The sequence below is a fragment of the Heptranchias perlo genome, chromosome 12 (assembly GCF_035084215.1).
Source record: "Heptranchias perlo isolate sHepPer1 chromosome 12, sHepPer1.hap1, whole genome shotgun sequence".
Taxonomy (NCBI): Eukaryota; Metazoa; Chordata; class Chondrichthyes; order Hexanchiformes; family Hexanchidae; genus Heptranchias; species Heptranchias perlo.
This window is the reverse complement of record NC_090336.1, coordinates 63957609-63984989: the sequence shown is the minus strand read 5'-3', so window position 1 is coordinate 63984989 and position 27381 is coordinate 63957609. Positions and strand designations below refer to the sequence as shown.

At 43.3% G+C, this 27381-nt stretch overlaps 1 pseudogene; it reads left to right on the top strand.

The window, feature by feature from the left end:
* Positions 1-8686: 8686 nt before the first annotated feature.
* LOC137328079 (5,6-dihydroxyindole-2-carboxylic acid oxidase-like) overlaps positions 8687-27381 on the top strand; it is a 33742-nt pseudogene continuing 15047 nt past the window's right edge.

The following is a 27381-nucleotide window of genomic DNA, read 5'->3' as shown; positions in this document are numbered from 1 at the left end:
ATTGTTTAAGTTAAGTTTTCGTTGTTAGTCGAAAATGTAAATGATTAATGTGATGTAGCGTGTCTCTCGGGCATAATAATTGATTGTTACTTTCGTTAAAATAATAAAATGCACAAACATCGATGATGATAAGGAAACCTGGCATATATTGCCACTAGCCTGTCGACCTATAGACCCAGTTTGCTCTCTGTGTGTTTGGACTTCAACGCTTGGTGAAATTTTGAGACTCAGTGATACGACTTTCCCAAACAACGGCCCCCCCACCCAACTCTCACCACCACAGTACCCGCTGCACCCTCCCCTTGACTGTTTCGTAACTGCACTTTACCACCTGGACGAGCCACGTAAAAACTCGAAACAGACACTCATTCAATGGAAGAATGTTCCAAGAGTGTATCTAAAATAGCCAAATGTACCCTCGAAAAAGATGGTTCCGGTGTACTAATGAAGCTCGATAATGATCAAATAACGTGTTGTGCTATGGCCTTTGCAGACGATATCGCTATTCTGAGTGATTCATACAAAGGTATGGAAGTCAACCTAAGAATCATTGAGTTGTTTTGCAAGAAAACTGGTCTTTCGATTAATATTAAGAAGGCGGCAGGATTCTATATGTGTTCTAAGAAGAAGACTTTTATTTTTAATAATGTTGAACACTGGAAAATCAACGGCTGTGATCTTAACTTCATTGAACCCGGTAACATTGAAAAGTATTTAGGGGCCCGTATTAATCCTTGGGTCGGATTATCGGAGGACAAGTGGATGATCAAATTGCAGGAATGGATTTTAAATTTCAAACGGACTAAACTAAAACCGAGACAGAAACTGGATATTTTAAAGACTTTTATAATTCCACATTTTTATTACCACTTAATATTAAACGAGGTCTCACAGAACCTGCTTATTAAAATGGATAACGCTAATGGAAAATCGGTCAAGGAAATTCTTCATTTGCCCAATCACATTAGCGATGGCCTTTTATACAGTCGAAATAGGGATGGTGGGTTATGTTTACAAAAGCTGGAGATCCAGATCCCTGCGGCTATTATAAGAAAACTCAAAGCATTCGAGAAATCAACGGACCCTATTCTTAGAGCCTCATTTTCGTTTTGCCAACAAACTAATTTGGACAATATCGGAAAATTTGAACAACTCAATATTTTGAAAGAAATTGTTGCATTTTCGCCTAACAGTGTCGACAATATATTGTGTAATACCGATGACATGGATATCATTGCGGATATTGAAAACCAGTTTAGAGGTACTAATTCGAGGCTTCGGGTGAAGAAGCGAGAATTTGATGTTTATGGCTCATGGAGGAGCTTTGAATACTCTAAGTGGAAGAATGCTAAGTTCCAAGGGGTAGGGAATTACCTACTATGAGAATGATAGAATCACTAATAACTGGCTGAGTAATATACTTGCATTGAAACATTCTCAACATATCTCTGCTCTTTTAATGAGAACCAATCTCTATCCTACCAGATACTCATTATCCCTCGGTAATGCTATGGCAAACAAATTATGTAGAAGACGTTCGCTTGTGAACGAAACCATTTCACATATGTCGGGTAATTGCCTCAATGTTAAGAAGGCTAGAATTAGATGACATAATGTCATTCTGGAACAATTGAAGGTAAAGATCATGAGTCTTGGTTGGAATGCATTAATCGAACCAAGACTACATAGTGATGATGGCAAATTGTGGAAACCTGTTATAATATTTTATAATCATGAGTGTGCTGCCATGGTGGACGTCACCATTCGTTTCGAGGATAAGAACAAATCCCTCGATTTTGGCATGGATGAAAAAATCAAATGAATATCGCTTTCTGGCACCAAAAGTTGGACAGACGACTGGCGCGAAGAACGTCAAGTTTTTTGGATTTGTAATTGGAGTGAGGGGCAAATGGTTCGAACAAAATGATCAATTAATGAAGTTTCTCGGTGTGTTACATTTTAAAACTTTTGCTATCAGAATTTCAAGATTAACAATTCAGCAATCCTTACAAGTTTTGAGAATTTTTATGGACGCTTAATACTTCGTCCATTTTAATTTTTAAACAATTTTTTTATTTTATTTGTTCTGTTTTAATATTTTTTATTTTATTTACTATTTTACCATTTTAATTTTATTAAAGTTGTTGTTTTAATCTATTTTAGTTTTAGTCTTTCCACCGCTTGATGTTCTGCCAGCAATGATTTTGACTATACTTAACATCAACGTTCCCCATCCTGGTTTCACCGGATTTAATAATTGACGAGCAACTTAACAACACCAAAAGGACACTCAACAATGGATTTTGTCCTCGAGTGTATTTTAATAGCCAAATGCCTCGTTATCTAATTAGTGACGCGCATGAATGGATGAATGAGATTCCTACTGTCCCTACCTACTATCTAGCGAAACCACAGCCAAGGGAACGGGCTTGAATAATCAGCGGGGAAAGAAGACCCTGTTGAGCTTGACTCCAGTCTGGCACTGTGAAGAGACATGAGAGGTGTAGAATAAGTGGGAGGCCTCGGTCACCGGTGAAATACCACTACTCTTATCGTTTTTTCACTTACCCGGGGAGGCCTTTTGTCGGTACCGAGTGCAAGCTACCCCTCTCAGGTCGCTCCTCAAGGGAGGACACGCCGCACGGGAGGGGGAGGAAGGGAGGTGGACCGTGGAGCTCCTCGCCCGAGAACTCTGCCACCTCCTTGGGACAGCACCGCGTCCTTCTTCGGAGGGCACGTTCCGTGTGAATAACCTCTGCTGCTTCCTGGTCAGATGCAGTCTGAGGCACTCACCACGGTCGTGCTCTATCCGATTAAGGGACGGTGTTGTACGTGAGTCGCTCGCCCTGGCCATGTAGCGACGTGAGGTGCATGTCCCGTTGCCTCTTCTTCCCTCTCGCTTTCTCTACCTCCAAAGGTACTTTGGTTAATCATTTCCTCCCCCACTCTTAACACTAAACCAAAGTGCTGCTGGCAGGATCACCGGTTAATCATTTCCCACTTCCAATCTGGGCTGATAAGTTTAATGATTGCCCAGGGGGGTGAATCTGGGTTAGTGTGCGGGAGAGGAGGCTATATTGTCAATGCAGGCGGCATGCACAGCTCTGGAGAGATCATTAACCTGTCAGACATTGAGTTGTCACAAGTATAGTCGGTTAATGAGTTGCCACTTCAACTTTTCACTGCGGTTCGTGTTCTCGGGCTTAATAGTCGCCCAAGGGGGTGTATAGCGGGCGATGGCCAGTGTGGAGTGCGTTTTTTGGGGGTTGATTTTCACTTTGACTCGCTGGTGGAATTTCTGGGAGGCAGGCAAGGGGATTGGTGTGGGTTGGTGGGCGGCAGGGAGAAGCTTGCTTCGGGGTGTTAAACTGACTTTGGTTCACTGGGTGAGAGTAGGCAGCGGCAGGCAAGTGGAATGTAGTGTGGGGAGCAGTGCTGCCCTATTGTTGTGAAAAGTTGGAATTACGTTGGTTAATGCTTTCCAGCTGACCATGTCCCCTGATTTGTGACGCCCATTTGGAGGCTTATATCTTGGTGGTGCCCAGCACGATTTCCTCCGGGTATACCTGTTTGCAAGCAGCCGAGCCAGCGGACGGCACCGAGCACTCGGACGAGCGATGCTGCTGGCTGGAGTTACGTCCAAAGGCTGCAAACCGCTTTCCGCCTGCTAACACCGCGGGCATGTAACCCAGCGTCTTAGGTTTACGACCCGGCCTAGATTAGGACAAGGGGCACCGAAGGGTAGCAGAACGAACTCGTTCGCACAACGGGAAGCCGAGTGCCTGGCTCCCGAGACCGAGCTAGATTCCCCGATTTGTCGGGCCCACTTGGAGGCTAATATCGCCGGGGCGCCGAGCCCGATAGCTGGCGGGTTTGGCTCTTGGTGAACAGCCGACTGAAACGCCCTACGAGGCGAGCAACAAGAACCTCATACATACAAACTAATGAGGACGACTTCATGATCATAAGACCAATCCAAGTGCCCAATAGAAAACCTACTCCGGTTGTTAAAGACCGAGAGAGTGGTATACTAATTGGTGAAGACATGACAAATAGCGAGGAAGAGCAACCCTTGGGAATAGAAGCCCGAGAGGAAGTGCCTACCATTAAAAGCAGGACCATCTATAACTCGGGCCTCAAGGTTTCACCAAAAGAAAACAATAGAGAGAGCAGAATAACAAACAAAGGGGACCCAGAAGAGTAACCTGCAGAAAGTGCATACTGCAAGGGTAGAAGAATCGAACCCCCAGTAAATCCTAATGAACATAGAGAAGTAAACATCCACTATTCCATAGACAGCCTACTCTGCATACAATGTAAAGAGTTCTTTCAGTCCCACACGCTGTTCAAATCACACATGAAAATCAAACACAAAGTAATTAAAGTGACAACAATATGCAACAAATGTGGACGAAGAGGAGACTACCATTCCATAGCATGCCACCATGCCAAATGCAACAGAGAGGGGAACGGGCAATGCCGGAAGGCACACTAGAATGCACATTGTGTCCCCTTAAATTCACAACTGAAATCGAATTGGGACAACATGAGAGACACCAGCACCCCGAATTAAGAAACGAGAAAAGATTAGAAGAGACCAAACCAAAGAAAAAGGGCAAGAAATCCATTTGGTCCGATGAGGAAATTCAACAACTTAAATAATTGGAAATTAAATATAAAGGTTGTTGGAACATAAATAAGAAAATAAGTGTGGAATTAAAATCAAAGACTAAGAAACAAATCGCAGAGAAAAGAAGACAACTCGAAACCATAGCCAACAAAGAAAGAACTCTATCAACTAACACGACACCTGAAAATAACAACAGAGGAAAATATCGAGCAAGATACAAGCCACGAACACTCAAACCAAAATACAAGCAATAAACCTATAGCGAAATGCCCATCAAAAGGGAACCAGGAAAAGAGAGACTAAGGCAACCTACTATTAGATGCCGAACAGCTGGTTCGAAAGAGGACAAACGATGAAGAAGCCGCCCAAGCCATAGGACTAATCGAGGTAATTACAGAAATGATGCTGGAGAAGGAAGAAAGAAAACAGTCCAAAACAAAAGAAAACAAGAAAAAGGCCCCAACACCCAACAATACAAGAACATCAAAAAGATATGCTAAAAAGAAAGCCGAAGACAAAAAGACACAGACCATGTTCATTAAAGGCAGGAGAAGATTAGCCCAACAAATTATGGGCGGTCCAACCAATAATATTAAATGCCCTCTTTCAAAGGAAGAGCTTGAACTAAGTTACAAGACAAAACTATCAAAACCAAACAATAAATCAGACATTAGTAAATTTGCAGGTTGTATAAGGATGGCCAAGAAGAAAGGCTTGATGAGCGATATCAGTGAAGAAGAAATTAAACAAGCCCTTAACAACATGAAAGAAGGGAGTGCACCAGGCCCGGACAGAAAAACAGTGCACGACCTCAAGGAATGGGACGGAAGCAACCCCTCGATTCTACCGAGACTCTTCTCCCTCTGGATGAAGACTGCGACCATTCCCGACATCCTTAAGAAAAGCAGAACAGTACTCATTCCTAAATCAGAAGACACTGCACTTCTGAAAAACATTGACAACTGGCGGCCCATAACTATAGGGCCAATATTATTACGTCTATTCATCTAGTCAAACAAGGAGACCCCCATCCTCACTACTGTTTAATTTAACCATGGACCCACTTCTTTGCAAAGAGATTGGTTGAAGCAGTAACCCTGAACCCCAGACAGAAAGGATTCATCGCGGCGACCCCAGGATGCAACGAAAATATCACAATCCTCCTAAACATCATGAAAGGGGTAAAGAACAACAGAAAGCAACTCGCAGTCGTATTTGTCGACCTCGCCAAGGCCTTTGATTCTGTGTGCCACATCATGATAACCAAAGGTCTGACGAGAATGGGAATTAATAAAAAATTCATTGAACTCATTGAAAATCTGTATTCAGATACCACAACAATCATTGACGGAGAGAAATGTAAGAATGAACAAATAAACATCAAAAAAGGAGTCAAACAAGAACACCCCCATCCTCACTACTGTTTAATTTAACCATGGACCCACTGCTTTGTACACTAGAAAGAGATGGCTCAGGGGTCTGGATGAAGGATAACAACCAGGACATTAAATGTACTGCCCTAGCCTTCGCAGATGACATCGCAATTAAGAGTGATTCCCACTCTGGAATGATGAACAATTTAACGATACTGGAGTCATTCTGTAAGAAAACCGGGCTCGAAATTAACATCAAAAAGACAGCAGGATTTCACATGTCCACCAAGAAGAAAACCTTCCAGTACAACCACAGGACGAAATGGCAGATGAATGGTAAAAAAATGGAATTTATTGCCCCCGGAAGTATAGAGAAGTATCTCAGTGCTCGGATGGACCCTTGGGCAGGAGTGACAGAAGACCAGTGGATAACAAAGCTCGAAAAATGGATAGAGAGTCTAAAAGAAGCAAAACTGAAACCAACTCAGAGAATCGTGATACTCAAGACCCATATGATCCCCAGGATGTACTACCATCTTACCCTTACCGAGGCATCACAAAACACCCTCATTAATATGGACAGATTAATCAGGAGAACAGTTAAGGAAATATTACACCTGCCTAATAACATCTCAGATGGCATACTGTACTCCAGAAATCGGGATGGGGGAACTAAGCCTCCCAAAATTGGAAATTCAGATTCCATCGGCCATAGTACGAAAACTAGAAGCCCTGGAGAACTCAAGCGATCCAGTTATCGGAGCCCCGTTCACTTACAGAGGACAAAACAACAAAGGTAACATCTCGAAACTCAAAAGCCTGAAAGCGCTCAGAGAGGTGTCAGATTACCTGGAGACTATGAGGGAAAAAAACAACAGAGGAAGAATCACGAATGGAAGATAATGAATTGGAGGATATGATATGGAACGTTATACCGGAGGAGCTACAAAGAGGGGCCAAGAAAGCAATAAACATATATGCAGAATGGAAGAGTTGGGAATTCCACAAATGGACCAAACTCGAATATCAAGGTTCAGGAATCACCTACTACCACAATGATAAAAGGTCAAACGACTGGATCAAATCAAAAGGCGGAATGAAGCAATCACAATTCATCAAGGCTTTACTAATAAAATCTAACCTTGATCCCACCAGATACACATTATCACTTGGAAGAACTGGATGAACAAAATTTTGCAGAAGATGTGAACTGTCAAATGAGACTATCGCGCACATCTCTGCGAAATGCATCTCAGTACAAAAAGCTCGAATTAAGAGGCACAACAAAATCCTGGAAAAACTCAAGAACAAAGCGAGTACCTATGGCTGGGCAGCATATATAGAGCCAAGACGGGGCTCGATGGAAACCGGATGTCCTGTTCCTAAAAGGCAAGGATGTAGCTGTCGTAGACGTCACAATCCGGTATGAGAACAACGATAAAGCATTAGAAAAGGCTTGGGTCGAGAAACAAGAGAAATACAAAATGCTGGAGCCTGAAATCAGAATATTGACAGGAGGAGAAAATATCAAATTCTTTGGTTTCGTAATTGGTGCGAGAGGAAAATGGCTGGAACAGAACAGGATGGCCAAGAAGAAAGGCTTGATGAGCGATATCAGTGAAGAAGAAATTAAACAAGCCCTTAACAACATGAAAGAAGGGAGTGCACCAGGCCCGGACAGAAAAACAGTGCACGACCTCAAGGAATGGGACGGAAGCAACCCCTCGATTCTACCGAGACTCTTCTCCCTCTGGATGAAGACTGCGTCCATTCCCGACATCCTTAAGAAAAGCAGAACAGTACTCATTCCTAAATCAGAAGACACTGCACTTCTGAAAAACATTGACAACTGGCGGCCCATAACTATAGGGCCAATATTATTACGTCTATTCACCAAAATAATTGCAAAGACATGGGCTGAAGCAGTAACCCTAAACCCCAGACAGAAAGGATTCATCGCGGTGACCCCAGGATGCAACAAAAACATTGCCATCCTCCAAAACATCATGAAAGGGATAAAGAACAGGAAGCAACTCGCAGTCGTATTTGTCGACCTCGCCAAGGCCTTTGATTCCGTGTGCCACATCATGATAACCAAAGGTCTGACGAGAATGGGAATTAATAAAAAATTCATTGAACTCATTGAAAATCTGTATAGATACCGCAACAATCATTGACGGAGAGAAATGTAAGACTGAACAAATAAACATCAAAAAAGGAGTCAAACAAGGAGACCCCCATCCTCACTACTGTTTAATTTAACCATGGACCCACTTCTTTGTACACTAGAAAGAGATGGCTCAGGGGTCTGGATGAAGGACCAGGACATTAAATGTACTGCCCTCGCCTTCGCAGATGGCATCGCAATTATGAGCGATTCACAGTCTGGAATGATGAAAAATTTAACGATACTGGAGTCATTCTGTAAGAAAACCGGGCTCGAAATGTTGGCAGGAGGAGGAAAGCTACGAAATGCTTCAAGCAGCAACATCCCCTGGAAAACCATTCGGCAATTGTCCCTTTCATGATTAAGCAGAAGATAAACGTACCAGAAAAGATCACCAGATGAGCAGCAGACCCTATTCTGGGTTAACTGGGTATTTAAGAGGATTTCATGCAGCTGGAAAGGGATTCGATGGGACCGTTAATAAAAACCGCTGGCGCTGAAATTTTCAATCCTCTTCACCAACCGGCGGTTTTTTTTTGAATTATGAGCTCAGCGGGGCTCGTCTCCTCCATCCTCGGGGTCCTCTGCACGGCCACCGGCCACGCACAGTTCCCCAGGGAGTGCGTGCGGTTCGATGTGCTCCGGAGCGGGGAGTGCTGCCCATCCCTCACCGCCGACCGCTGCGGCTCCAGCCTGGGCCGGGGCTCCTGCGCCGATCTGACGGCGGACCCGGCACGGCCCCCAGTACCCGCACGACGGCCTGGACCACCGCGAGCGCTGGCCGCTCCGCTTCTTCGACCGCTGCGCCGCCAACTTCCACGGCCACAACTGCGGCCTGTGCCGCTACGGCTGGAGCGGGCCCAACTGCCGGCCCCGCGCCTGATCCGGCGGGACCTGCACCGCCTCAACCCCGAGGAGAAAAGGCGCCCTCCACCTGGCCAAGCTCACCCGCCACCTCGCCGACCTGTACGGGCCCGACGGCCGGAGCCCGCAGTTCGACAACATCTCCATCTCCATCTCCATCCTCTTCGTCTGGACTCACTGCTGCTCCGTCAGCAAGACCTCCCTGGGAGGCGGCCGCACCTTCAGCGGCGTCGACTTCTCCCACGAGGAGCCCGCTTTGCTCAGTTGGAGCTGGAGCGGGACATGCAGGACCCCACCTTTGCACTCCAATACTGGAATGTTGCCACTGGAGGAAACACCTGTGACATCTGCAGGGATGACCTAATGGGAGCCAGAAGCAATTTTGACCCTACTCTCCTAAGTCCTAACTCTGTGGCGCAATCTATGTGAAAGTTTGGAAGACTATGATACCCTAGGAACTATATGCAACGGCACTGAGGGTGGCCCTATTTGGCGGAATCCAGGTGGGAATGTTGCTAGACCGATGGTGCAGCGTCTACCTGATGCCCAGGATGTAGCACAATGTTTAGACATATCCTCTTACAACACACCACCTTTCTACTCCAATTCAACCAATAGTTTCCGAAACACGGTGGAAGGTTATCGTGATCCTTCGGGAAGGTATGATCTAGCAGTTCACAGTTTGCATAATCTGGCACATTTATTTCTTAATGGAACTGGTGGGCAAACCCACTTGTCCCCAAATGACCCTATCTTTGTGTTGTTGCATACATTTACTGATGCAATATTTGATGAATGGTTGAAGAGGAGTAATGCAGATTTATCTATCTTTCCATTTGAAAATGCTCCCATAGGACATAACCGAGGGTACAATATGGTTCACTTTTGGCCTCCTGTAACCAATGTAGAAATGTTTTTGACAGTACCTGAAAACCTTGGCTACGCCTATGAAGTTCAATGGCCAAATCGTACACTCTCATTGTTGGAAATGATAACGGTGGGGATTGTGGCAGCTCTCGTGTTGGTTGCTATTGTTTTCACGGTCTCCATGTTAGCTTTACGCAGAAGAAGAAGAAACTTGGCTGCAACTTTAGCACAGCCTTTGACAAGGTACCGCATGGTAGGTTGTTACATAAGGTTAAATCTCACGGGATCCAAGGTGAGGTAGCCAATTGGACACAAAATTAGCTTGACAACAGAAGACAGAGGGTGGTTGTAGAGGGTTGTTTTTCAAACTGGAGGCCTGTGACCAGCGGTGTGCCTCAGGGATCGGTGCTGGGTCCGCTGTTATTTATATTAATGATTTGGATGAGAATTTAGGAGGCATGGTTAGTAAGTTTGCAGATGACACCAAGATTGGTGGCATTGTGGACAGTGAAGAAGGTTATCTAGGATTGCAACGGGATCTTGATAAATTGGGCCAGTGGGCCGATGAATGGCAGATGGAGTTTAATTTAGATAAATGTGAGGTGATGCATTTTGGTAGATCGAATCGGGCCAGGACCTACTCCGTTAATGGTAGGGCGTTGGGGAAAGTTATAGAACAAAGAGATCTAGGAGTACAGGTTCATAGCTCCTTGAAAGTGGAGTCACAGGTGGATAGGGTGGTGAAGAAGGCATTCGGCATGCTTGGTTTCATTGGTCAGAACATTGAATACAGGAGTTGGGATGTCTTGTTGAAGTTGTACAAGACATTAGTAAGGCCACACTTGGAATACTGTGTACAGTTCTGGTCACCCTATTATAGAAAGGATATTATTAAACTAGAAAGAGTGCAGAAAAGATTTACTAGGATGCTACCGGGACTTGATGGTTTGACTTATAGGGAGAGGTTGGATAGACTGAGACTTTTTTCCCTGGAGAGTAGGAGGTTTCGGGGTGATCTTATAGAAGTCTATAAAATAATGAGGGGCATAGATAAGGTCGATAGTCAAAATCTTTTCCCAAAGGTAGGGGAGTCTGTAACGAGGGGACATAGATTTAAGGTGAGAGGGGAGAGATACAAAAGGGTCCAGAGGGGCAATTTTGTCACTCAAAGGGTGGTGAGTGTCTGGAACGAGCTGCCAGAGGCAGTAGTAGAGGCGGGTACAATTTTGTCTTTTAAAAAGCATTTGGACAGTTACATGGGTAAGATGGGTACAGAGGGATATGGGCCAAGTGCAGGCAATTGGGACTAGCTTAGTGGTATAAACTGGGCGACATGGACATGTTGGGCCAAAGGGCCTGTTTCCATGTTGTAAACTTCTGATTCTATGATTCTAAGTGAACTGAACCAACCTCTCATCCTGGACGTTCACTCCCTTCACCGCTGTGGCGGCTCACCGGGGCTTCTTCGGCGGTGCCTCCCGGGCCCGCGGCCTCTGCCACCTGGGGGGGGCGGGGGCGGCGGGCGCATGGGGGCGGCACAGCCTGCGCATTCCCCTCCAGGTCACGGGCCGTCCAGACTTGGAGGTTGTTCTGGGAAAAATCACCACTCTGAGTCAGACTTAAAGATTCAACATGCAGTTTATTGGACAAAGTACTTTGGGAGAAGAACTGGACACTCCGTAGTGTACGCAGCTACCTTCTCAACTTCAAAATGGTTGTCATGCTTTTTTATACCTTTTGAAATACAGATTTTCAGTAGCTTTTACATCATTAATCTTGATTACACACATTAACCGATTAAGCCCGCACAGCAACAACGGACTGTTTACACATTAACCAATTAAGCCCGCACAGCAACAACGGACTGTTTACACATTAACCAATTAAGCCCGCACAGCAACAACGGACTGTTTACACATTAACCAATTAAGCCCGCACAGCAACAACGGACTGTTTACATATTAACCAATCAAATTAAAACAACTGTTATCACCTTAAGACAGTATGCCTTTGTTTCACGCAGTCTGGTTCTATAGTTTTATCAGTTCGTTGTGAAATGTCTTTTGTATTCCCAGACTGTAAGTCAGTTTTGGAATATACAAACTCAGCACTTTTAACTGTCTTTCCCACAGTCACAGAATCCATTTTGTTTAGTAGTGTCCATTTTGTTAGTAGTCAAGTGTTATGTTTAAGCTTTAATTAGGGTGAGTCTAATCTACACAAAGCGCATTTCGGTGTGGTTTTAGGGTAATGACCACCGCCATGTACCCAATAGTCACTTCATCGTTGCCTTTAACCCAACAGCCCAAATTTTACACTAACAGACCCCCCTGTTGGTCATGATTATGGCTTAATAATCATTGAGACCAATACCGATAAAAGTCCATGCAACATTGGTCCGGCACTTAATACACAGCCTTTCGGGTATTTATCTTCCGTGATGTTCTGTGCGTATGCCTAACCCGTAACTCTCAGGTTACATGTTACAGATTTTGGGTGAAAAGTGCCCTATCTTTATGCTATTCGGCTGTTGAGGCGGCACATACGCATTTCTGTTGTAAATTATCCCACCCTGTGCTTCTGGGCTGTGTCCAACACTATGTGGACATACAGTGACAGCATGTCTAGTAACACATACCTTTAATTTTGTTCCAGCCAAATTCCCTTTAAATTTTTTTTCAGCATATGGTAACATATTGTGATGGGATATGTGCATTCCGTCCTTCATTACCCCAATATTCTTGTTACACCTCTCGTCCTTGGGTTTCGGGTGCCATCATCAGTATTACTAGTACCAACCCTCGGAGCCCTCCTCCGTCAGGTTTACACTCCACTTGAGTGGGGTACACTCGCACCATTGCCCTGAATTGGCAAGGGGTGATGTTCTTGTTTGGTAACAGCCACTTGGAGGTACCACCTCCATCATGCCCACAGGTCAGGTTCACCCTCAGTTTGTTGATTCGTTATTCATAAAGGTACTTCCCCTGCCTGTATCTGGGCTCGGTTCTCTCGTGTCTGTTCCACAATCCAGTTACCATATGTACTGCAGATGTCATTAGCAGCCGCCTGCTAAGATACGTTATATCCTCTTTTATTAATTTATCAATGGTTTGGGCATGTGTTTCTAGCACTGTAGCTATCCTGTGCAAATGTATGATCAGTATTTGATCTTTAGAGAATTCCTTATCTGTATTTTCATTTATTTTTAAATATATCTTTAATGCGAGGCCCTAAATCTCTGACCTTTTGATCTAATGTTGCTAAACTAATGTTACTGTCCGATACAATATTTACAGTCAGCTTTAATATCCCAAAATTTATTTATTTTACGTAATTTCTTCTTGAACCGCTTTTATTTCCCAAAATATCCGACTACATTGTGCCCGAGTCCCTTCTATCATTTCACAATTATCCCAACTTGAAAGCAGTATTGTTTGACTGACAGGATTTGTCAATGTAAAATTTTTCTTCCCTCCCGAAAAGAATTCTTGATACACAGCATTCAATAGGAACCATTTAGACTGGACTTCTTTTATTTTAAAATATAATTTGATTATCCCCTTAAATTACAAGTAAATTTTCTCCCTCGAGTGCTTGAATAGCAACTCATATAAATTTTTTTATCAATTCCAATTTCAGAAATAAATTATGCCCAGGCTTTATGGTTTTTATGGTCGAGATGAAGTCCTCATAATTAATTTTGGATGTAACTCTGTCTCAGAAGACAATAAATGGGTTAAAACAAAACAAATCAAAATGTTTTCAAAGGAAGAGGATCAGGTTGATATCACCACGCTGTGACATTTGGTATCTGCTGATGTCTGCAGCTAAAGTCTTAAATCTTTAACATCACTGGATCGTTTCATGCACCAAATTTGTCCAGCAAAGGTTGCATCGTAACTTTGTAATTACTCTTGATAATCCTGCAACATCAACACTCATGTGGTCCCAAAAACCAGGGTCACCTGTTTTAAAAGAAACACAGAAAATCCATTGCGGCTCTTCTTGAGAGCCCAAGGGGTTAATTTGTCAAATCATCATTTATTATTTATTTTGTCCAAAGGAATAATCCCTTTACCCGAAACCAAATCAGAAAACAAAACAGGAGAGAGGAATTGCCTAGTCTCTTTCTCTCTCTCTCTCTCTCTCTCTCTCTGGAGCACGCAGCCTGTCTGAAATAAACACTGTCTCTCCCACATACAGATGTACGTGGGACTGCGGACTGGAATTTCTAACTCCAAGTCCTAATCTCCGTGTTTTCAAGATGTCCAAATCTATCTCTTTTACGATTATCCACCTCCATTCCATGTCTCGCTTTGTTTTAAGACTTGAGTTAGGAGGTGTTGATATAATTGTTGAATTTTCTTAGCATTCTCAACGCGAGTTATATAATTTGTCAGGGAAGGTCTCCCCTCGTTGATCAGATTTGTATTGTATCTATTATTCGTGAATAGCCCCCGAACTTGTCGAAGTTCCCTATCATACTGTAGCGGGGTAAAACTGATAGGCGTTTAGTACCCTGGGTCAGTACATAGCTCAAGTAATGGACTTCCAATTGTCTAACCTATGCTTTCTTTTGATACGATTTGTTTTACATTTCTTTCTTATCAATTTTTTCCACTGTAGCATTGTCTGGGTGCCTTTGGCATTTCCAAGTAATTGGGTCAACTTTAATAATATAACCTATATCAATTGTTACCTCATGTTCATCTGTGTAATGGTTAGCCTCAGGCAGTTCTCAACCGACTGGGTCATTTCTATCTGTTTGAACTGCTCTTGGCATGACAGTCTGGCTTCTTGGGATGGAAGGGGTTAACATTAACTTGCTCTTGTGGTAGGAGTAATTTGATACTACTCCCTCTGAGATTAAGTTTCCACAATCAAAATTTCTCTTCACATAGTTTTGACTGATTTTTTTTTTCACTTCACATTTGTGGATTGCTTTCACTTTATCTTTTTCACACTTTTTTGAGATTTATTTTAATCATAGTGTTTAATCAATCACAATAGCACAAAATGCTTCGAAGATCAGTTTAATTTATAACTAGAGATCATCCTGCAATTGTAACTTGTAATTCTTTAAATCTGCACTTTATCTTTCTTTACAATTAAAACCTAATTTTGTCTTGGTGAATTGGAAACAGATATCGGTGTCCTTGGGAAGGTTAAACTTTTCTAAGCATACGTCAACGTAATTTTCACAAATTCTTTTTAAAAAAAAATTCATACCGGGAAACAACATCTCCCATCGTACATTTTAGTTTATAGTTAGTCTTCGTAAGTTTTATAATTTGCTCGTCATACACAACTATAGCTTTCCAATTCATTTTTTTTTCACATAGTTTTAGTGGGTTTGATTATAACCAACTCTCTGAGCTGTTCCAGGATTCCGACTTTTCCTATCATGGTGATATCAGATAGCTTTTTTTTTTATCTGTCCCGTTATTTTTTTTTAAACCTTTTTTTAACCACAGCCAATCACAAGATAAAAATTCAAAATGCCAATTTTTAGAAGAGCCCATGTCTGGAATTTGACATGCTCACATTTTATAAGAATCAGAATTTAATCGGTCACTTAACCTCAATAACTCCACTTTTAATTCAGCAATCTCAGAAATAAACACAAGACAAAACAAATACATAAACACGTAAGAAGGGGCGTGGCCCACAACACCGAAAAAAACACTCACAATCAGGACAGGCTTTTTAAAGAGACAGTACACCCTTTCTTTTCCGGGTCTCTGTCTTTTAAACATTTTAATTGATTCTTTTTTTTCTAATTCCCTTATTTTATCCTTATCGTCGCTCCACATTCTAGTGGAGGTGCCTACTTGTCCTATTAGTCCAGCTAGTTGGTGGACTAGTAATACTCCTGCCTTTTTTGTTCTATCCTTCTTTTCCCCATCTATCCACTTTCTCTGTTGTTCTAAGGTCTGAGAAATATCCCAGCCATCCTTTTGCATCTGCTTAATCAACGAGTGTCTATCTGTCATATACTTTTCAATAAGGGAACCTGCAGGTCCCCATCTAGCTATATCCTTCGGGTCCCGGTCTACCCACTGGGTTTTCTTTTCTCTCAAACTTTTCAGGTCCCGGTCTCTCACCGGATTTTCTTTTCTTATATATCAGCCTCTCGCTATATCTCTCGGGTCCCGGCCTCTCGCCGGATTTTCTTTTTTTTTTATATCTCTCAAACTTTCGGGTCCTGGCTCCGGAACTCCGCCGGCTCTAATCACCGATCACTGTCGGTATTGCTGGCGTACACCCAGCCTTAATCACCGGGCACTGCCGGTCTCACCAGACTTACTTTTCCCTCCCAAACTTTCTACAACTTTCTGAAATCCCAGCCCGAACTCCACTCCAGATTTTGCTTTTAGCTGCAACTATATACTCACGGCCACAATTACCAGTTTGGCAATGTGCTTCCTCCCATGGAGTTCGGTTCTAGGTTATATGATCAGACAATACACATCGTAAATTAACTTATGCTTTAACTTATGCTCTAATCTCTGCGTTTGTTCGCCACTACAGAGTTTGATACCGGATGGTTCTTTCCCAACAGTCCCATAAATTCTCTTAACTTACCCCCCGTTTTTAACTGCACTGTTGGCTCAGTCTGACTCCCACAGTTCAATAATCTCTACTCCAGTTCGCTGATCGAGGCCAACCGATCAACTCACTAGTAGTGAGATCCTGCCGACTACGCCAATTTGTTGTGGGAAAAATCACCACTCTGAGTCAGACTTAAAGATTCAACATGCAGTTTATTGGACAAAGTACTTTGGGAGAAGAACTGGACACTCCGTAGTGTACGCAGCTACCTTCTCAACTTCAAAATGGTTGTCATGCTTTTTTATACCTTTTGAAATACAGATTTTCAGTAGCTTTTACATCATTAATCTTGATTACACACATTAACCAATTAAGCCCGCACAGCAACAACGGACTGTTTACACATTAACCAATCAAATTAAAACAACTGTTATCACCTTAAGACAGTATGCCTTTGTTTCACGCAGTCTGGTTCTATAGTTTTATCAGTTCGTTGTGAAATGTCTTTTGTATTCCCAGACTGTAAGTCAGTTTTGGAATATACAAACTCAGCACTTTTAACTGTCTTTCCCACAGTCACAGAATCCATTTTGTTTAGTAGTGTCCATTTTGTTAGTAGTCAAGTGTTATGTTTAAGCTTTAATTAGGGTGAGTCTAATCTACACAAAGCGCATTTCGGTGTGGTTTTAGGGTAATGACCACCGCCATGTACCCAATAGTCACTTCATCGTTGCCTTTAACCCAACAGCCCAAATTTTACGCTAACAAGGTGTATCGCCGTTCCTTCATCGTCGCTGGGTCGGGGTCCTGGAGCTCCCTTCCTGGCGGCATTGTGGGAGGGCCTTCACCGCGCGGACTGCGGCGGTTCGGGAGGGGCGGCTTACCACCACCTTCTCGGGGGCAATTAGGGATGGGCAACAAATGCTGGCCTTGCCAGCGAAGCCCACATCCCATGAACGAATAAAAAAAAGTCACTATGAACCTTTTATAAAACACTAGTTCAACCACATCTGGAGTATTGTCCTGTTCTGGGCACCGCACTTTAGGAAAGATGTGAAGGCCTTCGAGAGGGTGCAGCGAAGATTTACTAGAATGATTCCAGGGATGAGGGACTTTAGTTACATGGATAGACTGGAGAAGCTGGGGTTGTTCTCCTTGGAATGAGGAGATTTAATAAAGGTATTTAAAATCATGAAAGGTCTAGACAGAGTAGATAGATAGAAACTGTTCCCATTGGCAGAAGGGTCAAGAACCAGAGGACAAAGATTTAAGGTAATTGGCAAAAGGACCGAAGGTGACATGAGGAAAAACATTTTTACACAGCGAGTGGTTAGGATCTGGAATGCACTGCCCGAGGTGGTGGTGGGGGCAGATTCAATCACAGCCTTCAAAAGGAACTGGATAAGTACTTGAAAGGAAAAAATTTGCAGGGCTATGCGGATAGAACAGGGGAGTAGGACTAGCTGGATTGCGCTTGCGTAGAGCCGGCACGGACTCGATGGGCTGAATGGCCTCCTTCCGTGCTGTAACCTTTCTATGATTCTCTTAGAAACTCCGTGTCAGCACTAATCATAATATGATGCATCAACAGTAATCCGAAAAGCCTCACAATCTGCTATCTGACTCCTTCTTTGATTTTTTTTTTCATGCTTTTATACCATACCGATGATGTGCAGCAAGAAAACAGGGTGACTTCCTGTGACTGTTTCGATAAACGATCTAATGAGAAGTAAGCTCTAATCTCATGACCTGCTGCAACCTTTAATGAAATAAGCCATCTATCATTGGCCTGCAGTGACAATGATTACTCCTGACTCATTAATGGTAGCTGTCATGGCTTTTTGTAGGGTTTAAAATTGAAACGAGTTGGAGTTAATTTGAGACCTTGGTTAAATAAGCCTCAAACTTAATGCTAAAGGGATATGGGGAAAAAGCGGGAACAGGGTTATTTTGAATGGCGGAGCATGGCCGAATGGCCTACTCTTGCTCCTATTTTCTATGTTTCTATGAAATTAACGTCAAAAAGACAGCAGGAATTCACATGTCCACCAAGAAGAAAACCTTCCGGTACAACCATGGGACTAAATGGCAGATGAATGGTAAAAAACTGGAATTTATTGCCCCCGGAAGTATAGAGAAGTATCTCGGTGCTCGAATGGACCCTTGGGCAGGAGTGACAGAAGACCAGTGGATAACAAAGCTTGAAAAATGGACAGAGAGCCTAAAAGAAGCAAAACTGAAACCAACTCAGAGAATCGTGATAGTCAAGACCCATATGATCCCCAGGATGTACTACCATCTTACCCTTACCGAGGCATCACAAAACACCCTCATTAATATGGATAGATTAATCAGGAGAACAGTTAAGGAAATATTACACCTGCCTAATAACATCTCAGATGGCATACTGTACTTCAGAAATCAGGATGGGGGAACTAAGCTTCCCAAAATTGGAAATTCAGATTCCATTGGCCATAGTACGAAAACTAGAAGCCCTGGAGAACTCAAGCGATCCAGTTATCAGAGCCCCGTTCACTTACAGAGGACAAAACAACAAAGATAACATCTCGAAACTCAAAAGCCTGAAAGCGCTCAGAGAGGTGTCAGATTACCTGGAGACTATGAGGGAAAAAAACAACAGAGGAAGAATCACGAATGGAAGATAATGAATTGGAGGATATGATACGGAACGTTATACCGGAGGAGCTACAAAGAGGGGCCAAGAAAGCAATAAACATATATGCAGAATGGAGGAGTTGGGAATTCCACAAATGGACCAAACTCGAATATCGAGGATCAGAAATCACCTACTACCACAATGATAAAAGGTCAAACGACTGGATCAAATCAAAAGGCGGAATGAAGCAATCACAATTCATCAAGGCTTTACTAATAAAATCTAACCTTGATCCCACCAGATACACATTATCACTTGGAAGAACTGGATGAACAAAATTGTGCAGAAGATGTGAACTGTCAAATGAGACTATCGCGCACATCTCTGCGAAATGCATCTCAGTACAAAAAGCTCGAATTAAGAGGCACAACAAAATCCTGGAAAAACTCAAGAACAAAGCGAGTACCTATGGCTGGGCAGCATATATAGAGCCAAGACTTAAATCAACAGACGGGGCTCTGTGGAAACCGGATGTCCTGTTCCTAAAAGGCAAGGATGTAGCTGTCGTAGACGTCACAATCCGGTATGAGAACAACGATAAAGCATTAGAAAAGGCTTGGGTCGAGAAACAAGAGAAATACAAAATGCTGGAGCCCGAAATCAGAAAATTGACAGGAGGAGAAAATATCAAATTCTTAGGTTTCGTAATTGGTGCGAGAGGAAAATGGCTGGAACAGAACAACACTCTGATGGAGTTTTTGAACATCAACCTCTACAAGACCTTTGCAAGATTAACACTGCAATTGACACTAGAAATCCTACAGATCTTTATGGACACTTAGTAATTAGTGAAAAGTAGATCCTAGTGGTCAAAGACAACACTAATAATTAATCTTACTTCACCATTATTATTATTGTTTATGTTAAGTTTTCATTGTTAGTCAAAAATGTAATTGATTAATGTGATGTGTCTCTCTCTGACATAATAATTGATTGTGCATTTTATTATTTTAAGGAAAGTAACAAACATCGATGATAAGGGAACCTGGCATATATTGCGACAAGCCTGTCTACCTATAGATCCAGTTTGCTCTCTGTGTGTTTGGACTTCAACGCTTGGTTAAATTTTGAGACTCCCAAAGATAGAGGATTGGTTAACAGACAGACAACAGAGAGTAGGAATAAACGGGTCATTCTCAGGTTGGCAGGCTGTAACTAGTGGGGTGCAGCAAGGATCGGTGTTTGGGCTTCAGCTATTTACAATCTATATTGATGACTTAGATGAAGGGACCGAGTGTAGAGTATCCAAGTTTGCTGACGATACAAAGCTAGGTGGGAAAGTAAACTGTGTGGAGGGCACAGAGTCTGCAAAGGAATGTGGACAGTTTAAGTGAGTGGGCAAGAAGGTAGCAGATGGAGTATAATGTGGAGAAATGTGAGGTTATCCTCTTTGGTAGGAAGAATAGAAAAACAGAATATTTTTTAAATGGTGAGAATCTATTAAATGTTGGTGTTCAGAGCGATTTGGGTATCCTTGCACACGAAACACAGGAAGTTAACATGCAGGTATAGCAAGCAATTAGGAAGGCAAATGGTATGTTGGCCTTTATTGCAAGAGGGCTGGAGTACCAGACTAAGGAAGTCTTGCTACAATTGTACAGGGCTTTGGTGAGACCTCACCTGGAGTACTGTGTACAGGTTTGGTCTCCTTACCGAAGGAAGGATATACTTGCCTTAGAGGCGGTGCAACCAAGGCTGATTAGATTGATTCCTGGGATGAGAGGGTTGTCCAAGAAAGAGAGATTGAGGAGAATGGGTCTATATTCTCTGGAGTTTCGAAGAATGAGAGGTGATTTCATTGAAACGTAAAAAAATTCTTCGAGAGCTTGACAGGGTAGATGCTGAGAGGCTGTTTCCTTTGGCTGGAGAGTCTAGAACTAGGGGGCATAGTCTCAGGATAAGGTGAGGGCCATATAGGACTGAGATGAGGAGGAATTTCTTAACTCAGAGGGTTGTGAATCTTTGGAATTCTCTACCTCAGCAGGCTGTGGATACTGAGTCGGTGAGTATATTCAAGGCTGAGATCGATAGATTTTTGGATTCTAAGGCAATCAAGGGATATGGGGATCGGGTGGGAAAGTGGAGTTGAGGTCAGAAATTAGCCACGATCTTAATGAATGGCAGAGAAGGCTCAAGGGGCCATATGGCCACTACTGCTCCTATTTCTTATGTTCTTATCGCCTGTTCAGAACACAAAGATGTTAGAAGTTAGCTGTGACTCAGTCTTTGTACTCTCGCCTCTGAGTCAGTGGCTGTAGGTTTAAGTCCCATTCCAGGGATTTGTGCACATAATCTAAGATGATACTTCAATGCAGCACTGAGGGGGTACTGCATTGTTGGAGGTGCCGTCTTTAAGACGAGACGTTAAACCGAGGACTCATCTGCCCTCTCCGGTGGACGTAAATGATCCCATGGCACTATTTGAAGAAGAGCAGGGGAGTTCTCCCCTGCTGTTTGTGCGACCTTGTTGTGCTCAAATTTGCTGCCATATTTCCTGCATTACAACAGTGACTACATTTCAATAAGAACTTCATTGCTTGTAAAGGGCTTTGGGACGTCATGGAAGTCTTTCTTTTTTCTAAATGATCGCATTCCCATAAAGGAGAACACCCCAATCTTCCATCCCTTAATTTAAATGGACAGAAAGTCAGGCGCGCTCCTATTTAGCGCTTGTGTTCCTCCCGCCCAATTTTCCTCCACGCCCTTCGTGCAGTTAACGGTTTAACAACCAAACGCAATAGAGAAAAATCCACCCCAGTCAGTTCTCTTCAATAATTACAATCTGGATGGTGGTACAGAAGGTCAGCAGAGTTTAATTTAATTTTGTAAACTGACCATTTTTGGTGGGTTTTGGCACAAGTTGCTTTTATACCACAGCCAATGCAATCCCTTCTGGTATGATCCCGCCTCTCATAGATCAACTTGGTGTGATAAATGAAATTAATCATATTTATGTTTTTTGGCACAAGGCAACACCAGTTATGCAGCTGACTCGTGACTGGAAATCGCACATATTGGAATCTACCTAATGTTGACAGTTCAGTTTAATACTGTGTATCATTATCATTATCACTCACAGTACTAGTATCGTAGAATCAAGCAGCACAGAAAGAGGCCATTCAGCCCGTTGTGTCCGTGCCGGCTCTTTGAAAGAGTTATCCAATTAATCTCGCCTACTCTTTCTCCACAGCCCAGCAAATATTTCCTTTTCATGTATATATCCAATTCCTTTTTGAAAGTTACCATTGAATCTGGTTCCACCGGTCTTTCAGGCAGTGCATTCCAGATCATAACAACTCGCTGCAGAAAAAAGATTCTCCTCATCTCTTCTCCGGATCTTTTGCCAATTATATGAAATCTGTGTTGCCTGGTATTGACCGTCCTGCCGGTATAGTTTCTCCCTATCTGCTCGATCAAATCCCTTCATAGTTTTGAACACCTCTATTAAACCTCCCCTTAACCTTTCCTGCTCTAAGGAGAGCAATCCTAATTTCTCTAGTCTCTCCACATATTTCCTCATCCATTATCATTCTCGTAAATTCTTCTCTGCACCCTCTCCCAAGGCCTTGACATCCTTCCTATAGTGTGGTGCCCAGTACTACAAGTGGAAGAAAAATAGAAAATCACGCATTGGACCTCATTTCTGTGCATAGAATTGAAATGTTTCATTTAGTACATGTAAAATGTCAGTCCACATGGCCCTGATTTGAAGCTCTTGCGCCGCCCGAGAACTGTATGTACGAGGGGTCAAAATATCGGCAGCGTGCAACTCATTGGCTTCCTGTTGAACTTGTGCCACATGCCGTTTTAAACAACGTATGAGGGCCTCGCCTCAGGCAGGCGTGAGCCCCATGGACTTACAGATGTTGGGGCCTGATGATGTCAAGAGGGCCGAGAAGATCAGTTTATATTATTTTCAGTTTTCCTTGTGGGCCAGGAGGAGCAAGAGTAATCCCTTGGGCCTCCCCTCCCCCGGGCTTCCCCTCCACTCCCCCAGTCATGATCTCCTCCATCCCCTACCCGTCCACTCCCTTTAGTGTCAGGGGTCTTCACAGAAACAGCTGGAGAAGTGAATTGAAAAGCCTCTTGCTGTCTGTTAATGAAACCCTAATTATTGTGATGGAATACAACAGCAGCCACAACAATAAACTTCAGTAAACTCACACCTATTGCCTCAACAATGCCAGTTAAGTGTAATGCTAAATCACACAGTGCAAAACACAGTACATTTCAAATGCTTTAAAAAGTTTACTTTTATCCATTTCATTTTGATTATGATTCAAACTGAAAATCTGGCGTGAATTAGGGCTGCCGACACTGGATGTGGCAGGGAGAAGTAATTACCGTGACTAGAAAACACAAAGAAATTATTACATTTAGAGTAATCTCACTGTATTGTGAACACTATGACACTGGTGATATTTTCAAGGCATATTATATTCAAATGCACTTCAGTGCCTTTAGATGCAAGATGCAGAGTACCAGTATTACAAAAATAAAACACTTGCGTTTCCTGAAGAGGATTTGTCTACTTGTATCATCGTGCTCAAGCTGTTATTCAGAATCTAACTCCACATTTAGATTAACAATGAATATTTAATACAATTTCTAGCACAGTGCAACATTCATCTGGAGCAGTGATGAAGTTACACCTTTTGACCTATTCACATTGTTCGCGCATTTATATCTAATAAAAATAAAACTGCTCATTAGCATAGAGAATAACCTGAGACACATCATATCATTTGTGCAAAGCAACCAATGGGTGGCATCTTATTGTTACAAATTGTTATGCTCCCTAACACGGGCTCACACGGTGCAAGTTAGCCATGTTGTTTTCATTCAGCACAAGCTTCCCTTTTGTTATCTAAAACAGTGAGCTGTAAGATGGGCATCTATAATGTATATAAGATTCCCATTCATCCAGATTTGGACTGGAATGGTGCATCCAGATAATTCTAAAATGAGAAGCAGACATTGAACAGTCCAATTTTTAAAATGGATGTGTGCCTTTTTGCATTTACTTTTAAGACTTGTGATGAGGAGGTATTCATTCTTAAGATATTCTATGAATTTTCATCATCATCATCAGAACTGAAGTCACAATCCCTCTTCCTACTCCACTCCTATTCTGTCCCTTTGAATTTGGATTTGGCAAATAGGAAGAACCTTCAGATTACATTTTGCAGAACAGATTTAGCAGTTTATTTTAATGACAATCTTCTGAACCTATGTTTACCATAGCTCATCTATGTACTCATCCAGAAGTGACCTTAGACATTGTACACTATTGCAGTCCTCATTTTTCAGAGTGTTGGTGAGGGTTCAGGAGGCTGTCAGTTCCCTGATGTCCCCACTTCCATATTTGTTTTGATCATTTGTGTTTTATTCGGTCCAGGATCAGGTTTTGGATCTGTGACTGAACTAACAATATACCAACTGGTTGTGTTATGTCTTTTGCCAACTTGGAATTGGACTTATTCTCACTTCTTCAGCTTCTGACCTTATATATAAAATTCTCAATTGCTACTATAACACCTGGGGGGATGTTTGACACCATTGTCCTGACAGTATCTTAACTTTCTTTATACAATAGGCCCATTTTTGCAATACTTTCTGATACCTCACAGTCGCTGATGTAATAATGTATATTATTTACGGCTTGCTAATTCACCAAAGCTCCGTATAATACATCCCTCCAATATGTCTGGCTGATATCCTCTAAAAGGATGTTATTGTTTTGTACAATGCAGTGAACTAAAACCTAAAACCACTGTGTACCCGGGTACGGTAGCATAGTGGTTATGTGACTGGGCTAGTAATCCAGAGGTCTGGACTAAAATCCAGAGTCAGCTGGCGAATTTAAATTCAATTAATTAATTAAAATTCAATTAATTAAATAAAAAAAAATCTGGAATTAAAATACTAGTATCAGTAATGATGGCCATGAAACTACCGGATTGTCGTAAAAACCCATCTGGTTCACTAATGTCCTTTAGGGAAGGAAGCCTGCCGCCCAACGGCAAAACACCAAGCCCAGTCGACCCTGCAAGGTCCTCCTTACTAACATCTGGGGACTTGTGCCAAAATTGGGAGAGCTGTCCCACAGACGAGTCAAGCAACAGCCTGACATAGCCATACTCACAGAATCATATCTTTCAGCCAACGTCCCAGACTCTTCCATCACCATCCCTGGGTATGTCCTGTCCCACCGGCAGGACAGACCCGCCAGAGGTGGTGGTACAGTGATATACAGTCAGGAGGGAGTGGCCCTGGGAGTCCTCAACATTGACTCTGGACCCCATGAAATCTCATGGCATCAGGTCAAACATGGGCAAGGAAACCTCCTGCTGATTACCACCTACCGTCCTCCCTCAGCTGATGAATCAGTCCTCCTCCATGTTGAACACCACTTGGAGGAAGCACTGAGGGTAGCAAGGGCACAAAATGTACTCTGGGTGGGGGACTTCAATGTCCATCACCAAGAGTGGCTCGGTAGCACCACTACTGACCGAGCTGGCCGAGTCCTGAAGGACATCGCTGCTAGACTGGGCCTGCAGCCGGTGGTGAGCGAACCAACACGAGGGAAAAACTTACTTGACCTCGTCCTCACCAATCTACCTGTCGCAAATGCATCTGTCCATGACAGTATTGGTAGGAGTGACCACCGCACAGTCCTGGTGGAGATGAAATCCCGTCTTCGCACTGAGGACACCATCCAACGTGTTGTGTGGCACTACCACCGTGCTAAATGGGATAGATTCAGAACAGATCTAGCAGCTCAAAACTGGGCATCCATGAGGCGCTGTGGGCCATAAGCAGCAGCAGAATTGTATTCCAGCACAATCTGTAACCTCATGGCCCGGCATATTCCTCACTCTACCATTACCAACAAGCCAGGGGATCAACCCTGGTTCAATGAGGAGTGTAGAAGAGCATGCCAGGAGCAGCACCAGGCGTACCTAAAAATGAGGTGCCAACCTGGTGAAGCTACAACTCAGGACTACATGCATGCTAAACAGCGGAAGCAACATGCTATAGACAGAGCTAAGCGATTCCACAACCAACGGATCAGATCAAAGCTCTGCAGTCCTGCCACATCCAGTCGTGAATGGTGGTGGACAATTAAACAACTAACGGGAGGAGGAGGCTCTGCAAACATCCCCATTCTCAATGATGGCGGAGTCCAGCACGTGAGTGCAAAAGACAAGGCTGAAGCGTTTGCAACCATCTTCAGCCAGAAGTGCCGAGTGGATAATCCATCTCAGCCTCCTCCCTATATCCCCACCATCACGGAAGCCAGTCTTCGGCCAATTCGATTCACTCCACGTGATATCAAGAAACGGCTGAGTGCACTGGATACAGCAAAGGCTATGGGCCCCGACAACATCCCAGCTGTAGTGCTGAAGACTTGTGCTCCAGAACTAGCTGCGCCTCTAGCCAAGCTGTTCCAGTACAGCTACAACACTGGCATCCACCCGACAATGTGGAAAATTGCCCAGGTATGTCCTGTCCACGAAAAGCAGGACAAATCCAATCCGGCCAATTACCGCCCCATCTGTCTACTCTCAATCATCAGCAAAGTGATGGAAGGTGTCGTCGACAGTGCTATCAAGCGGCACTTACTCACCAATAACCTGCTCACCGATGCTCAGTTTGGGTTCCGCCAGGACCACTCGGCTCCAGACCTCATTACAGCCTTGGTCCAAACATGGACAAAAGTGCTGAATTCCAGAGGTGAGGTGAGAGTGACTGCCCTTGACATCAAGGCAGCATTTGACCGAGTGTGGCACCAAGGAGCCCTAGTATAATTGAAGTCAATGGGAATCAGGGGGAAAACTCTCCAGTGGCTGGAGTCATACCGAGCACAAAGGAAGATGTTAGTGGTTGTTGGAGGCCAATCATCTCAGCCCCAGGGCATTGCTGCAGGAGTTCCTCAGGGCAGTGTCCTAGGCCCAACCATCTTCAGCTGCTTCATCAATGACCTTCCCTCCATCATAAGGTCAGAAATGGGGATATTTGTGATGACTGCACAGTATTCAGTTCCATTCGCAACCCCTCAGATAATGAAGCAGTCCGAGCCTGCATGCAGCAAGACCTGAACAACATCCAGGCTTGGGCTGATAAGTGGCAAGTAACATTTGCGCCAGATAAGTGCCAGGCAATGACCATCTCCAACAAGAGAGAGTCTAACCACCTCCCCTTGACATTCAACGGCATTACCATCGCCGAATCCCCCACCATCAACATC